Genomic DNA, 17,515 nt, shown 5'->3' on the forward strand with positions numbered 1-17,515 from the left:
TTGAAACTTTCAAATGTTCAAATGCTTTAAAATGCATCTTTGATATTTTTGTTCCAATTTATGTAGTACCATCTGATAATGATATGTTTAATTTGAAAAATGTTTAAATCTGAATAAATCTTAGATTCCTAGAGTAGATAAAATTTTTTGTAAATATTATCTGTAAACACATATGTGTGATGTAATTGTAACTATTATTTGTATATAAATAAAATTCTTTTATTTACTTACTTCAATGTTATTTTATACAGAAACTGGTAATGGACACGATCAATCAAATAATTAATTTCTAGCTAATAAACATCCTGGAAGCAATCCAGTTGTGTTTAGTTCTCAATTTAGCATTTATTAAAATATATTCTTAATTTTGGATTAATGTGGTATCTAGCAAAATGGTACTAGATTATTTAGAATACTATGCAGATAAGTCTGTATCAAATCTCAGGGATGGTTGTAGTCTATATTGATCTGAGATCCATCCACCCTCCTTTCCAACAAATACCTGGAGACTGATCTCCTGGTGAGGGTAAAGTTAGCATTGACATTGGATTAGCTACCCCATTTACTTTTCTGGGAAAAACAGGAAATTTATATAACTGCTCTCTCTTTCTCTGGCACATCTTCATGAAACATTTTGACTTCTTTACACATATTATTAATTCTACATTCTAAGCAAGTGATTAATTGCTATTTAAGTAAGCTAAGTATCTGCATACAATTTGTATTTGCCATATTAAAAGACTTTTTTACAAAACAATATTTCATAATTACATAATAAATGCCTTTTTTTACAGTGATTTTGAATATTGTGATTTATAAATGCCTTTTATAAATCACAATATTCATTTATATTCTGAATCTAAATTTCTAATATTATTTTAAATTTATAGTGGGCCTATTAAATTTTTAAAACTTTATCATATACTGTACATGATGAATAAAAGTTCTCAAATAATAGAAATTAAATATTTTATGTCTTGTTACAAACATAAAATTCTCTTTACAACTGTCATTATCAGAGATCAAACATAAAAAAACAATTTTTTTTACAAATATTTCATGCATACAGAAAATCAGAAAACAAAAAATAATTTTTTTTTAAATATTTATTTTGATATTAAAAAATGTTAATATTTGTTTGTTTGTCAAAATGCACTTGGTCAATAAGTAATGCTTGGTTTGGCTTATTATTTTTGTTTAAATAAAGATTTATTAGAGGTAATTTCTAAACAAAGAGTATATGGTATATACTAAGAATATTATATATATATAAACAAGTATGATTTCTTTTCAATATAGAAAAAAATTGTTGCTAATTTGTGTTACATTAGGTCATCTGATGCCAATATATAGTAAGTTACATTGATGATAATAAAGTTTTAAATAGTTATATCCACCAAATATTAATAGAAAAAAGATAATATATACATTTAGAGTTTAGTATATTTTCTCTTTTTCTACATTGATGATGTTCTAATAATAGGGAAAGGAAAAGAGAAATTATAGTAATTTATATAACAGATAAACAATAATTCTGTAGGGGTAGCTCTTAAGTTAATATACAGCATCATCCACATCACTAATTTTCTTGACATAAATATATAGAAACATGGCACAAATTTATACACAAAAGTAATTCATAAAGCAGCTGCTTTAAAACTTCATATATATATTTTCAATCAGACGGCATAATGCAACACAAATTAGCAGCAACAATAGAGTACTAGTAAGTAGAGCAATATTGCAGTCAACTACAGACAAGGTTAGAAATGAGGAAATTCGGCAAATCAAGAGTTTAGCAGAATAATGTGGATTTCCAACAGAAGTGATCAAATGCATTAAAAAAGAAGAAATGAATACAAAAATAAAAACATGCATTAAAAAAAGTTATGATTGCAAGCAAATCAATAGCCACAATAGCAGAAAAATAAGTGAGAGAGGCAGGGTATAAGTTAGGAGTAAAAATGAATTCGTCAATTATAAGCATTCTCAGAAATAAAAAGATAGCATTTGTGGGCTATTGAAGGCAAGAATATATATGGAAGAATTACAAAAAACAATGAATGTTATTGATCCATAAAGTCTATGACCAAATCTATAAATAAAAGAATGCTTTAATTCAGTGATTTCAAGTAATAATACCAATGTCACAGTGCTTATGCAATGGGCATGGTAAATACATTAATTTACCATGTGAAAGTGACTTGAAAAAAAAAAATTAGTTTTATTAAAAGAATGCAGGAAAGGAAACCTTATTTGTGTATTAGAACATAGAAAAAATTGTTCTAATGTTAATTTGTATAAAAGAGAAGTTTGTAAAGTATCACTGACTTGTGAGTGAAACTGATGATAGTTAAATAGTAGCTGAAAATGTTTTTTTGTTAGAAATTTAAGTTTTGGTCTCCTTAAAAAGCAATTGTCCAAATCTATAAACAAGAGAAAAATAATTTTTTTTGAATTAAAACTATTGTAAGAAGCCATTATATTAATTTCTAAATCATTAAAAATGAAACAAAATTGCTGAAAAAAGCCAAATTAATATCATAATATCAAATTTTACTAATCACTAGACTTTTTCCAAATGCAAACATTTGCTAGATAAACAGGTTACAAATGTATAAATCAGACATGTTAAAATTAGCAACAATTCATTAGCAAATTCTATAAAGATATGTTCTCCAATATAATAGAAAGAGAAACTAATATCACATTTTCTTGCATCTCCTTCAAGTATACCAAAATTTCAACAGAAGAAATGTGACATAGTAAAAATATTATCATTTATATAAAGTGAATTAATCATGTGCTGCTGCAAATGCTCTTCTTGAAGTAAGTAGTTGTTAATTTTAGTAAACTTCATTTTTTAATGTTTATCTGTACTTTTAAAATAAGCATAATTGTTTTTACATTAAAAATTATCATCATCATTAATAGAAAGTACTAAAATCTAAACTGGAATAGATGATGATGCTCATTATTAAATTATAATAAGTTTTTAAATAATCAGAAGAACCAAAGTGATAAAAATCATCTTCAAATTTGATTAATACATAATATAATAACTAAGAATACAATAAATAAATATATAAGACTGTTTTATTATTAGAATATCCTAAATTAATCACATAAATATAAAAAAGAGAAAATGATATAAAGTGGTACTTAATATCAGATAATCATGTTTATAACTTTACACTGGGTTATTAATTTGATTTTTAACAAACATAAAGTATTTAATAGATAAATAATAGTCATTTGTTGCATAAAAATCTAACATTCCCCTAATTAAAATGATTTTCAATACATAACATAAAAATATAAAAATTTCAGTTGAACTGTTTAATTACTTAAATTTTATAAGTGTATTTGAAACTTTTCTGTTTCATTTTCAGTATAAATTAATATTCTGAACACACTATTCTATAATAAGAATATCAAGTTGTAGTGAGAACAAGTTAAAAAATCCTTGAAAATATATATATATATATATAAATAATTTACAACTTCTCTAAGAATTTTTTAAGCTTTTTTTTTTAAATGTAGTTAATGCACAATTGATTTCAATTTAATTAATTAATGATGTCTTTTTTTCCCCCACTAATAATATTCTTGAATACTAGTAAAAAAATTTTTTTGAATGGATTTTCAAAAAAAGAGAAAAAACAATGATCGTAAATGCTTTATAAAAATTGAAATTTTATTTCTCATACTGACCTTTATTGTTATAAAAAAAACTTAAACAATTTTTTCTTTCAACAGGAAATTGCTCTCCAACGTCAAAATTTAAAAGCAACTGTTATGTCATCTGATATACTTAACATTCAACTAACAAAATTACAATTTAAATGCCATTTCTTTAAATTTTTCACTGGAATAAGTTAAATATACATAATTATATTTAGTCTTTTCATGAATTTTATAATATTTTAATCTTCAAATTTTTATCTAAATTGTAATTTTAATTTAGATAAAATTCAAAGATCAAAATATAAAATTAACTGTTGCAATTTTATAGAAATTGGGATTAATTTTCATACAGATTATGTTAATTAGATATTATATCAAGTTGTCAAATATTTTATTGCAAATTAAATTCAAAATATAACAGATGTTCTATCAAATGAATGCTACTTAACCTCATTAATATCATATATTAAATTATTTTTTGAAAGAATAACATGTTTATATAAATATACAATAAAAAAAAATTCTAAATGTAATAAACTTGAAGTATTAATTTTGATAATCATTTCATTGTACTATTCAATTTGCCATGTTAAAATGCAAATTATTGTGTGTAATTTAATTTCTAATGAAATTTTTGGTTGAGTAATGATGCAGTTGATTGACGTAGCCTATCTGCTTGGTCTAGTCGCTCTAGAGGTTACTAATTCAAGTTCAGTTTATATCAAACTGCTCTCGTAATAAATGAAAGTTTGTTGCCAAATATTTTTCTAAAATAGATGTTTTCAATTAACATCTTGTAACTCTTTACAGATATTACATGTATTAATTTTAATTTATCCTACTTGTTATAATTTAATTTTTACAATATTCTTTAACTTGTTTACCTATTAATAAGTGAAAAGTTAAGAATTAAACTGTTCAGTAAGTTTATATAATAATTATTGTTATAAAAAAACTTATCAAATATGCTATAAAATTCTTACCAAGAAGATTCTATTCATTGTTTTAAAATAATTTATCTTAATAATAATTAAAAATATGAAAAATTTCAGTAACTAAAGTATTTTATGAATCTATTAAAAATTTAAATTTTAAATATTCTGTTCAAAGATCATTCTAATATTCTATATTTTCCAAATTTGTATATTATGTTCAATCAGTAGACTTTCTATAAATGTTTTTTATATTCAATGAAAGGTTTTCTGATGAAGACCTTTTAATAAAGGCAAAAGTGTTAGTTATTAAAAATTTGTTTTTTTTTAATAACTAACACTTTTAAAAATATGCACATGCTCAATGTCACATTTAACAAGGTCCTTCAAACTGGATAACAATTTTAAAAAATACGTAGTTTATACAATATATAAAATCCAAACTTAATTTGAATTTTATATATTGTATATAATATAATATTGTATATATTTGATTTTATATATTATATATTTAAAACAAGACCTATGGTAAGTCAAAGCATGCCCCCCACACAGTTGCTAGAGTGAGTCCATTTCCTTAAAATTAATTGCTGTCCCTATTTTAAATGCTTTGAATATTAATATAAAACCTTTCAGGTTGGCTGGGTCATCATTGCATTGTAGTAACTGGGCATCTTCAAATTTAACTTGCACGTCATTATCAACAGCAAAGAAGCTAATGTGGTAGTGAAAAGACCCTTCTGAATTGTGTATTTATGCTCCTTGATCCTCAGTTTTAGACCATAAGCAATAGCTTCAATAAATTCACATGGACTGTTCACCCTATGATCATGTACAGGGATAGTATAAACTCATACATACATACATATTTTCATGCCTTTTCCCTTTTGGGTTGGTAGTGAATGAGCTGTTCCACACTGTTCAATCTAAACATACATTTCTCACTTCTTCCATGTTCATTGAGGCTTTTTGTACACATTTATGCTGACTTTAACCACACTTGCTCAGAATATTCTTTGCAATCAAAGCATCTCGCACACCATCTGTCCACCTCTTTGGAGGGTTGCACCTAAGATGCTTGCCACATTCCTCACCAACATAGACGTGCTTTAACAGTCGTTCATTGCTCATATGCTCCACGTGCCCAAACCATCTCAGCAGCCTCCCCTGGAATGTAATTTCTCTCCAATTGGTTCTTATTGTTTCTAATACTAGAAAAAACAGTAGGAGGTTCCTGTAAGTGATCCTGTTACTCATAAAGCAGGATATTTCCTTATAAATTCTGACAAGAATCTATAAGGAAATATCCTGCTATCTAATGTAAGTTCAAAACTTTTACATCTATGTCATATATATTGTTCTCGTAAATCATTAACATTCTACTATTTTTATAGCAAATACCTGTAAAATAATAATGGTCATCTGTATTTTATCAATTGTCACCATCTCTGTGCTTCTCACAACCATGTAAGTTAAAAAATTTTTACGAATTTTGTAACAGTGCTAAAAATTTTATGTTAACTTGTACGCATTATTTTCTAAACAGTTACATCACAAAGAGTTGATAAGGGACTCGAAGTCAGAAATGCATTCTTTAGGAAATTAAATGTGATTTTCTAAAGCTTGTCCTGTTTCTGAATGATGGTGTAATAAGTCTAGCGGAAGAGTAAAGCCATCTTAGAACTCATAAAAAGAAGAGAAAAATGTTTGTTTTTCATTTAATTAAATCTAATTCATGCTGGTTGTCAGTAATTATGTATTTTATTGCTTTATATTGTAGTTTTATGGAAATTGTATGTCAATATTACAATACTTTAAAAAGATGATAATATAATGTACAAAAACTGAAAAGCATCATCTATACAAATTGATCTAGTTGGGCTCAGTAGTTTGAGAGTGTTAAAACTGAAGCATTTATGAGGTTTAATTTTAGGATTAAAAATGTTTATTAAATAAAACAGAATTTTCAGTTAGTTACTGTTTTTAAAAGTAATATACTATAATATATTCTGTTATACTAATTTCCAGCAATATATTTGCATAAAATTTATTAATATAAGACATAAAATTTTTTTAGAATATTTTTTGTGTGAATAACTTCACAGTTAGATATTCATTTATGCATGAAAATTAAGTTGATGACATTTAACGGAACATAGTTCTTTTTATTTCTTTCTTGCTTAACTGAAAAGAAATCTTCCAATAAAAGGCTTAGATGCTATCCTATTTGAAGTAAATGATCAGTTCAACCAAGACTTAATTTACAATAGCTCTTTCCACAAACAACATAAAATTTAAAAAATAATCAGAAATCACTGAAAATTATAAATATAATAGAAAACCAATAAAAGAATGTAAACATGAGAAGTTATTTTCAGAAGTGTTTTTATACTAGACTAGCAGACCCTGCCACGTGTTGTTGTGGCTCAACATGTATCTATTATAAATGTATAACACTTCCCCTGTGAGGNTAATAGATGTTTGGATTTAATGGAATTATCCAAGAGAGAAAGCATCATAGCTAAGATGATATATAGTATTACTAATAAATAAAATAACTATTACTCATTATTTTTCAAATAATCATATTAAAATCATATTTAAATACAGTCGACCCCCCTATAACACTTGATTATTCTGTTTTATATAAATTCCATGTTGTACGAGTCACTTAGATTTTACAAATGTGTGTGTCGGTCTGTGAACGGCTCACGTATTTGTAAAATCTAAGTGACTCGTACAACATGGAATTCATATAAAACAGAATAATCAACAGTGTTACGGGGGGGTCGACTGTATTATACTTGTCATCAAAACAGTTCATTCAACTTTAGCAAAACCTATATGATCCATTCATAAAATAAATTTTAAAATAATGCAAGTCTTCCTTTTTAATGCATATTAAGCATTGTTTGTTAATATAACTGCAATTTTACAATTTTTACGTATCAAAATTGAAATAAAAACACTACGAATGGCTTTTTAAAATCGTCCAATTCTCGAATTTAACCTACAAGATATCAAATTTGGGAAAATAGAACAATTAAGACAACTTTTTTCACAACTAATCATTTTTGAGTTTCTACAGATATGACCAAACATTCCATTCCTAAAATTTTAATACAAAAAAAAACACTTAAATTCCAGCATGACAGAGTTATAAAAACCATTCTTTAACACTCATTTTACTATTTAAAACCTGATTTATAAATTATTTCTGCTTAATATCATTCAAAATTAATTTCTAAACATGACTTACAGAACTAATCTTTGTTTTTATTCCTTCAATTAACTTAATGTCAAAACTTTTTATTCTAATAATGAGAATCAAAAATTTCAACGTGTCATTGCGGAATTTGCATAGTCATAGGGTAAGAGATGTCAGCATCCCAGATTTAACGTTCTAAATTTTATCTGGACAAAGTAGTAAATGAGATCAAAGCACATTACACAATATACTGCCCCTACGTATGTAATTTATTACTGGGTCAATGGAACTTTAAAGGAATAGATCGACAATTGGTATTTTAAACAGGATTTTATGCTTAAGAAAGGTATATTAAGATATATCTATATTAATATCTTTAAAAGTGATAATAGACTTAACGAAAGAGGATCTAGATCTTACCCAAGCCGGTTAATTCTTATTTAAGATGGCATTCGAAGCGTAGCAAGAAGGAAACGGCTCCTGAATTCGGAATTTCTGCTACGACCTTTCACGCGATAATTGTTTTTGCGGTTTTGTTATTTTCCACAGGAGCAACGGAGGAGAGAAAATTCTCTCGGTCGTCCTCCATCGATCCGCACCGATCGCCGACGATGACATTTCTATCCGCGGCACTGTCATTAATCTAATTATCTAAACGACGTTTTTCTAAACACTTACCTCGACAACCGATCTTCCGATCCTTCCTCTTTGAAAGCTTTTCTCTACGCAAATTCCTACATTCTGGTTCTTTCTTTTCGACGGGAAGTCGAAACGTCAACCGGCTTCCGCCATCTTGAATTTGTCGTCGAAGCGCCCCCTGCGTTGTTCATCTAATTTTTACTTCTCGTACAGTTCCGGGGGCATTTATCGTCGATCCTCGTAAATTGCGTAATTAAAAAATGGCGAAAGCGTTTCGCTTGGAAAGCACGTCGTTCGAAAGTAATTTGCGCGTAATTGACAGACGTCCTTAAATGACTTTATATCGGACGATAACCCCGCCGTGACCTCCCGAACTACAGTTCTGGTTGTGTTCGAAATGGAATCGTAAATGGCGACCTTGAAAAGTTAGAAAGCGCATTACTATATGACCGGAAATAACAAAAAATATCTTTATCGCCAGCGATAAACATTAAAGTTACAGATGTAATTCTAGGTAATGGCAGTCGGCGAGACAGACGCGATCAATTGAAGCGGTTCCGGATTATCGATAAAATGTTACCGCCGTCAAGCTAGGGACAGCGACACCAAAATGTTTAAAAAAATATATCAATAATGTAGACTAGTAAGAAATTTCTTTCAAAAACAAATATCTCCCTCCTGTTATTAATTTTTTCGCAATTTCAAGATATTTATAAATAGAGAGCGCTGTCAAAAAGTAAATTTTGAGGCAATATTTTTATTTACATTTTCGTTAAAACAATTTTAAAAGAATATTTATTAATATATTAAATCTCGCATAAATAATAAAAATAATAACGTCTATTACTAGACAAACGTTACGAAAATAGTATTAAAATTTTCATGGGAGGAATGACAGTCATCAAGTGTCATTTAAGGTTCAAGGTCTGCGAGTCTACAGTCACGTGACATTAGTGGACGTTTCGATTTTTAGTCCTTGAAACTCTAGAAAATTTTAAAATTTACGATGTAATTTTTTATATAAATAATATATCAGAATAGTATAAATAATCGTCATTTTTAAAAATTAAATAAAATATAATTCAAATGATAATAAATATAAAACTTTAAAGATATAAAATAGCAAATTTTTATAGAATAAAAATTTCAAGTCGAATTTTCGAGTCACAATATGATAAATTCAACAATTATACTATTGTTAATTTATAATATAAATTTTAACCAATCAGCGGAACGATTGCTCTTATTCTTTAAACTCTCTTAGCTTTGCTTCTAAGTACACGACCAAAAAATTGTTACGTGGCTAAAAAGTAAATTAAATAAAGCCAAAATGATGTAAAATTATATTATAATTACGTTTGTAATTAAATATATAGAAAACTTCAAAACGTAACGTTTGGATATTTATACAGAAAAAAATATATATTTATTTATTTAAATTAAAAAATAAGTTTAAAATGGCTATTTTCTTTTCAAGTCTGTTTATTCTATTAATTTTTAATTTTTGAATTTATATATACTTCTAGAAGCTTCAAATTTTTACGACTTGATCTGATTATAAAAAGTTAACGTTGCAAAGAAGTTCTTCCCTTTCGGACTCCATTTTGTATGAAAACGGACATTTACTTCTTTTGATGTGATGCTAATGGATTTAAATATCAAGACTGAATTTATCTACAGATTTTTTAAAATTACCTATTATTATTTTATGGAGAGGAAGAACTTTTTAGATTAGTCATAAAGTCTAAATCTTGTCTTGATGCCATTTTTCGGAGTTATTTTTCAGGAAGACTCTTAAAATCTTAATATTTATGATTAACTGTAATCATTATACAATAAATTATATAAGTTTAAGCTTATCGAATGAAGTTATTTCTAAATTTATCAACGTTTCAGTCGACTGGATATTGTCTCCTATGGCCCGTGTCGCGACAGTTCCTCCCTATTGGATTTTCGATAATAGGACATTGAACGACGCTTTTTCCCACTTCTATCCCCTCTTCTAATGTGGAAAAATGTTTGTGATAATAAAATTTGATTTATACGTGAGATTCTCACATGTATCTCTAATGATTATCTATATAAAAGCTTATTTCCTGTTAAAATCTTAACATTTGAAGTTTGATAAGATGAAGTTTAGTACGACCATGCAAATGGTTTCACTTTCGTGCCGTTTCGCTTGAATTCTATGGGGATTACAATATGTAAAAATTCATTTCTCGTGTATTGCGGACACGATTCTCGAATGTTTAACACTTCTGTAAACGAAATCCCATGTTTGTGGATTTTTATAGAGGAGTCTCTCTAAAACACAGGGATATTTTTGAGTCAAGTAAGTGCTGCCTGCTACCAGTAACAACTAATCATTGATCTTACATGATGCATTACAACAGAAGACAGTCGACTTCTATTTTATAAAAGAAGTGTTTGGTATTGGTAAAGTCTCTCAGGCTACTTCAGACATTTTATAACAATATGTGAATAAACTATTTATATTTCTTTATAATATTGAGGCTTGTTGTTCTTTAATTCAGCTTTTTAAAAGGATATATCGGTATAGAAACCCAAGTTTTGAGACGATAAATTACATAATTGTCTGAAAAAATTATATGTTCAAAACTTATGCTTATACTTTAGATAATGTTAATTTGATAACCTTATTCATTATTGATAAAACGATTGTTATAAATAGCCACAGTTAACTTTGAGTATGGTAATGCGAGCAAAACAAAAGGGTATGTCGAGGTTTGGTGACACTTCTAAACAAAAGAATTTTAATTGTTTTTTATTATCTGATAGCTTCATTTTACAATTGATGAGCGTAAATTTTAACAAATAATATGATTGAACGTGAAATGTCGAGAGATTGAATGATAGAAGCTCACTCAGAAGGTCGAAGTGGGTTTATATCATGACATTAAAGTAGTAGGAAAAAGTATTGTCAGTTGCATTTTATTTAGAAAAGTGAAATTGTCAAATATTCTTGTGTAGATTTACTTTCGAAACCTCTAAAATTATATTTAATCACGTGTTTCGAAAGGGAACTTCGGTCGAACGGAGGTAGAGGAAGGCCAAATCGTCCGACCCGAAACGGGTGATGACGTATCGAAAAAGCCAACGTAAACAATTCTTAATTAATTGGAATCTATCCAACCACCAGACTTAACACGATAATTGAATTTTTTAAACAATTTTTACACATTGTTCTTGTATTTACGTAATTAGATTCGTGCCAAACTTTCGTTTCGTTGCGGACAGCACGCTTCTTAATGTCACGAGTGCAAAAAACATTCCAGAAAAAAATGTATTTTTACTTAACACTGGGGCAAATTATTAAAGACAACATATGCCAAATACTATACCATTTTGCTGCCAACAATGCTAGAGAGAGTGAANGACGTAGCCTATCTGCTTGGTCTAGTCGCTCTAGAGGTTACTAATTCAAGTTCAGTTTATATCAAACTGCTCTCGTAATAAATGAAAGTTTGTTGCCAAATATTTTTCTAAAATAGATGTTTTCAATTAACATCTTGTAACTCTTTACAGATATTACATGTATTAATTTTAATTTATCCTACTTGTTATAATTTAATTTTTACAATATTCTTTAACTTGTTTACCTATTAATAAGTGAAAAGTTAAGAATTAAACTGTTCAGTAAGTTTATATAATAATTATTGTTATAAAAAAACTTATCAAATATGCTATAAAATTCTTACCAAGAAGATTCTATTCATTGTTTTAAAATAATTTATCTTAATAATAATTAAAAATATGAAAAATTTCAGTAACTAAAGTATTTTATGAATCTATTAAAAATTTAAATTTTAAATATTCTGTTCAAAGATCATTCTAATATTCTATATTTTCCAAATTTGTATATTATGTTCAATCAGTAGACTTTCTATAAATGTTTTTTATATTCAATGAAAGGTTTTCTGATGAAGACCTTTTAATAAAGGCAAAAGTGTTAGTTATTAAAAATTTGTTTTTTTTTAATAACTAACACTTTTAAAAATATGCACATGCTCAATGTCACATTTAACAAGGTCCTTCAAACTGGATAACAATTTTAAAAAATATGTAGTTTATACAATATATAAAATCCAAACTTAATTTGGATTTTATATATTGTATATAATATAATATTGTATATATTTGATTTTATATATTATATATTTAAAACAAGACCTATGGTAAGTCAAAGCATGCCCCCCACACAGTTGCTAGAGTGAGTCCATTTCCTTAAAATTAATTGCTGTCCCTATTTTAAATGCTTTGAATATTAATATAAAACCTTTCAGGTTGGCTGGGTCATCATTGCATTGTAGTAACTGGGCATCTTCAAATTTAACTTGCACGTCATTATCAACAGCAAAGAAGCTAATGTGGTAGTGAAAAGACCCTTCTGAATTGTGTATTTATGCTCCTTGATCCTCAGTTTTAGACCATAAGCAATAGCTTCAATAAATTCACATGGACTGTTCACCCTATGATCATGTACAGGGATAGTATAAACTCATACATACATACATATTTTCATGCCTTTTCCCTTTTGGGTTGGTAGTGAATGAGCTGTTCCACACTGTTCAATCTAAACATACATTTCTCACTTCTTCCATGTTCATTGAGGCTTTTTGTACACATTTATGCTGACTTTAACCACACTTGCTCAGAATATTCTTTGCAATCAAAGCATCTCGCACACCATCTGTCCACCTCTTTGGAGGGTTGCACCTAAGATGCTTGCCACATTCCTCACCAACATAGACGTGCTTTAACAGTCGTTCATTGCTCATATGCTCCACGTGCCCAAACCATCTCAGCAGCCTCCCCTGGAATGTAATTTCTCTCCAATTGGTTCTTATTGTTTCTAATACTAGAAAAAACAGTAGGAGGTTCCTGTAAGTGATCCTGTTACTCATAAAGCAGGATATTTCCTTATAAATTCTGACAAGAATCTATAAGGAAATATCCTGCTATCTAATGTAAGTTCAAAACTTTTACATCTATGTCATATATATTGTTCTCGTAAATCATTAACATTCTACTATTTTTATAGCAAATACCTGTAAAATAATAATGGTCATCTGTATTTTATCAATTGTCACCATCTCTGTGCTTCTCACAACCATGTAAGTTAAAAAATTTTTACGAATTTTGTAACAGTGCTAAAAATTTTATGTTAACTTGTACGCATTATTTTCTAAACAGTTACATCACAAAGAGTTGATAAGGGACTCGAAGTCAGAAATGCATTCTTTAGGAAATTAAATGTGATTTTCTAAAGCTTGTCCTGTTTCTGAATGATGGTGTAATAAGTCTAGCGGAAGAGTAAAGCCATCTTAGAACTCATAAAAAGAAGAGAAAAATGTTTGTTTTTCATTTAATTAAATCTAATTCATGCTGGTTGTCAGTAATTATGTATTTTATTGCTTTATATTGTAGTTTTATGGAAATTGTATGTCAATATTACAATACTTTAAAAAGATGATAATATAATGTACAAAAACTGAAAAGCATCATCTATACAAATTGATCTAGTTGGGCTCAGTAGTTTGAGAGTGTTAAAACTGAAGCATTTATGAGGTTTAATTTTAGGATTAAAAATGTTTATTAAATAAAACAGAATTTTCAGTTAGTTACTGTTTTTAAAAGTAATATACTATAATATATTCTGTTATACTAATTTCCAGCAATATATTTGCATAAAATTTATTAATATAAGACATAAAATTTTTTTAGAATATTTTTTGTGTGAATAACTTCACAGTTAGATATTCATTTATGCATGAAAATTAAGTTGATGACATTTAACGGAACATAGTTCTTTTTATTTCTTTCTTGCTTAACTGAAAAGAAATCTTCCAATAAAAGGCTTAGATGCTATCCTATTTGAAGTAAATGATCAGTTCAACCAAGACTTAATTTACAATAGCTCTTTCCACAAACAACATAAAATTTAAAAAATAATCAGAAATCACTGAAAATTATAAATATAATAGAAAACCAATAAAAGAATGTAAACATGAGAAGTTATTTTCAGAAGTGTTTTTATACTAGACTAGCAGACCCTGCCACGTGTTGTTGTGGCTCAACATGTATCTATTATAAATGTATAACACTTCCCCTGTGGGGGGGGGAATTTTTCGAAAAATCCCTTCTTAGTGTAATTCTCTTCACGTACCTTATTAAAACACAATCGAAAACACAAAAAACTGCATCTAAAATAGTATAATAGAAGCCAAGTTCTTCACGGTAAACCTTAATCCTGTCCATCTCCCCCTAGTGGTGGAATTTCAACATGTATATTATATAAAAACACGTGTGTATTCGAATGCAACGTTGTATCAAAATTTCAAAGGAATCAGTAGGAACAAACAAACATTACATTTTTATTTATGTAGATATATAGAAGATGATCTGCTTTAGTTCATCCTCACAGAAAAGCAAACTTAGGTCGTCGTACTGGCAGAGTTAACACCATCTGTTGGACATAAAAGCCTTAATCCTAGATGGTATCTTTTAATTTATACGAAAGTTTAACGGAATAATATACAGCCTATGTCCATCCTGAAGTTCCATTCTAAATATTGGTGAAATAATTTTTGAAATCAGATGAGTAGTTTCGGAGATTACCTCCTACATCCAAACTTACAAACTTTACCTCTTTATAATATTAGTATAGACAAAGTTAAGTTCAATAGCTGGAAGAGTAGAGCCAGAAGAGCAAAATTATACACATTTCAGTTTGAATCATTTTAAATGAAAGTAAACAATAGGCACAACATAGCTGATATACATTAGATAAGATTCAAAATGACATAAAATGTGAAAGTAATGAATGTGCAGTATCATAATGAATTGAAAATAGATTTTGCATTAGAGTATTCTGTATAGAGAGATGGTTTAATGCTATCTAAAGATAACTTTTTAATTGCCTTGGAATGTTTGGATTACTCTATATTTTCACCAACTTAAGTGATACTTAACTTAGTAAGCCTCAATAAACAGAGTTTTGAGTTTAAACAGTTTAAAAAACAGTTTAAAGTTTAATGGAATCTTAGTTATCATTAAGTTAAACATGCAAGTCTTTAGCAAAAATGTATAATTAAAGAATTTTCTGCAAAGGAAATTAGAATCTTAGAATCAAAAATGATAAAAGTTTCAAATATTCAATTAAAATATAATAAAATAATATTTATGCTATATGCGCAGTTAATAATAAATATTTATTTATATAAAGAAATATAAAATAATCAAACAAAAACAGGAATAAAACATAACTCATTTTGTTTAAGTTAAGAAATATTATAACTTTAAATCTGAGAGAGAATATTATGTATTTATAATTTAATTTTGAAGTGATAACTGTTTTTAACATTCTTAATACATTGGCATGATGGCTGTTAATTAAAAATTACCATATTTTATGGCATATAAGACACAACTTTTTGTTCAAAAAAAAAAAAAAAAAAAGGCTCAAAAATTGCCTTGCATTTTATATATGACGCTGATATCTCTCATAGACTAATTGAAATCTCCAAATGGCCTTCAGTAAACTACAGGTAACAACTACCAAGCCAATTCTTGAATAAAAATATTATTATTTGTTATATCTAACAGCTTTAGTATATATTAATGGTAAATTTTAATTGTAAATAATTTTTTAACTCCTTTTTTTCTCTGATAAATAAAAGTTTGCATTCCAATTTTACTTTTTTAACCAGAATACAGCAAAAAAAATTTGGCCAAGTGCCAAAAGCACAGGATGGCTTACACTAGGAATACACTAAATACCTATATATTCCTACATATTCTGTGCTGAAATGGGATATGTCTTATAATGCCATAAAATATAGTAAGTTTTCAAATACTGTGCTAAGATATTTTAAAAATGTGAGTAGGTAAATAATAATATTAGTTTAAGTTGTTATATCTTTACAATGTTAAGAATAAATGATAGTTGACATTGGTTTATTTTTATAATGAATTGAGGAGATACAAGATTTAGATAGAGAAGACGATGAATCATCTATTTTTTATTGTTGCATTTTTTAAATTTTTGGATAGAACCATTCTATTAAATTTTTAGTAGTACATAAAAAATTCTAAAATTTCTTTGTCATTCTCTTGAACTAAAAAAATGCTACATTATTTTTTAATTTGTGTCTTTACTAAACTCTGCTAATCTTATGACAGTGGAGCTAGTTAACATATTCTTAACTGACAGAATACAGGTTTGAAACCTATTCTGGCATAATAGATGTTTGGATTTAATGGAATTATCCAAGAGAGAAAGCATCATAGCTAAGATGATATATAGTATTACTAATAAATAAAATAACTATTACTCATTATTTTTCAAATAATCATATTAAAATCATATTTAAATACAGTCGACCCCCCTATAACACTTGATTATTCTGTTTTATATAAATTCCATGTTGTACGAGTCACTTAGATTTTACAAATGTGTGTGTCGGTCTGTGAACGGCTCACGTATTTGTAAAATCTAAGTGACTCGTACAACATGGAATTCATATAAAACAGAATAATCAACAGTGTTACGGGGGGGTCGACTGTATTATACTTGTCATCAAAACAGTTCATTCAACTTTAGCAAAACCTATATGATCCATTCATAAAATAAATTTTAAAATAATGCAAGTCTTCCTTTTTAATGCATATTAAGCATTGTTTGTTAATATAACTGCAATTTTACAATTTTTACGTATCAAAATTGAAATAAAAACACTACGAATGGCTTTTTAAAATCGTCCAATTCTCGAATTTAACCTACAAGATATCAAATTTGGGAAAATAGAACAATTAAGACAACTTTTTTCACAACTAATCATTTTTGAGTTTCTACAGATATGACCAAACATTCCATTCCTAAAATTTTAATACAAAAAAAAACACTTAAATTCCAGCATGACAGAGTTATAAAAACCATTCTTTAACACTCATTTTACTATTTAAAACCTGATTTATAAATTATTTCTGCTTAATATCATTCAAAATTAATTTCTAAACATGACTTACA

General features: G+C 27.5%; 1 protein-coding gene across 2 annotated transcripts in view; it reads right to left on the reverse strand.

Moving 5' to 3' along the window:
- The window catches only part of LOC111622955 (tyrosine-protein phosphatase non-receptor type 13-like), a 126,248-nt gene extending 117,175 nt beyond the window's left edge, over positions 1 to 9,073 (reverse strand). The window contains exon 1 of one of the 2 annotated variants that reach the window (XM_023365434.1): positions 8,506 to 9,073. The gene's annotated coding sequence lies outside the window, so the exon portion shown is untranslated. Of the gene's footprint in view, positions 1 to 8,247; positions 8,465 to 8,505 lie in introns of those variants that run through there. The other variant, XM_023365441.1, reaches the window with a different exon arrangement.
- Between the last annotated feature and the right edge of the window lie 8,442 nt (positions 9,074 to 17,515).

The sequence above is a fragment of the Centruroides sculpturatus genome, unplaced genomic scaffold, assembly GCF_000671375.1.
Source record: "Centruroides sculpturatus isolate CEXI.00-Female unplaced genomic scaffold, Cexi_2.0 scaffold39, whole genome shotgun sequence".
In the NCBI taxonomy this organism is placed as follows: Eukaryota; Metazoa; Arthropoda; class Arachnida; order Scorpiones; family Buthidae; genus Centruroides; species Centruroides sculpturatus.